Consider the following 1,406-nt stretch of genomic DNA (forward strand, 5'->3'; position numbering starts at 1 on the left):
AATAACACTGGTCTACAAATTTCAACTTTTTTTCTGCGAATAAGACGGGACCTGGTGTTTCTGAACGGATTTTTCGTGCTGAACACGAATCCGGGGTCAAAAATGTCCCATCACGTCACGTTTTCGAGAAAAAAGGGGTTGAAACCCCTAAAAACAGCGTTTTTGGCCATTTTCGAAAAATTATAGAGCTGAACCCTGACGTGGTACAAATTTTGCATATATCAGAAATTAAAGGCTAAACCGTGCCCTTTCGAATGAGCCCTATGCCGAATTGATCGCGTGCACCCTTAAAGCAGGGGGTGTATTTGTGTTTAGGGGTGCAGGAAAAATTGATCGCCATATTGGATCCGCCATTTTGAATTTTTAAAATCTAACTTCAGATTCGTAATCAGCGACTCTTAATGTAGTTAAGACCTTAGCATCATTCATTTTATATGGTCGTTTAAGATGAAATTCTTTCTGCGATCAATTTTCCCTGGACTCCTAGACACAAATACACCCCCTGATCTAAGGGTGCATGCGATTAATTCGGCATAGGGCTCATTCGAAAGGGCACGATTTAGCCTTTAATTTCTGACATATACAAAGTTTGTAGCACGTCAGGGTTCAGCTCTACAATTTTTCAAAAATGGCCAAAAACGCTGTTTTTAGGGGTTTCAACCCCTTTTTTCTCGAAAACGTGACGTGATGGGAAGTTTTGGACCCCAGATTCGTGTTCAGCACGAAAAATCCGTTCGGAAACACCAGGTCCCGTCTTATTCGCAAAACCCTTGTAGACCAGTGTAATCGATTTTTGCCTGAGAAACAAAATCGCGTTTAATTCGGCCGAAAAATTTTTCCGAGCCAAAAGAAAAAATACGTGTCTCATTATTTGGACCAACAAACAATGTATTTGAGTTTGGTCGAAATTAAAAATCTTGCTCGTACCTGACCGGTTGTCTGGAAATGGAAAGCATCTTCAAATAAAATTTTTTTTATAAAAAAAAGAGTGTTTGAAAATATGCCATCTCAAAAAAAATCACAATGATAGCTCTGAGTATTGCGCAATATTTAAGTATAGTGTTATGGGGTGCACTCTACAAAAATTTGAGTTATGAATTTTTTTTACACCGAAGTTGAGTAACATGAGTACAAATTTAAATTTGTGCTGACGGAATTTTGAACTTTTTCCTTACGGAAGAAAATGAGCAAAACCGTTTCAAAGAAAATCAACAAAAAATTAACGGCGGTTTCGCAGTCGGTTAAAACTAGCACTTTATTATACTAAAATTGAATGGGCTATAAACTGAATACTGAAAAAAATTCAGAAAAAAATTTGTAATTTTGTAATGTACCCATTTTACTCAACTTCGGTGTAAAAAAAATTCATAACTCACATTATTGTAGAGTGCACCCCGTAATACTAT

The sequence above is a fragment of the Rhagoletis pomonella genome, unplaced genomic scaffold, assembly GCF_013731165.1.
Source record: "Rhagoletis pomonella isolate Grant_MI unplaced genomic scaffold, Rhpom_1.0 Rhpom_scaffold_00010, whole genome shotgun sequence".
NCBI lineage: Eukaryota > Metazoa > Arthropoda > Insecta > Diptera > Tephritidae > Rhagoletis > Rhagoletis pomonella.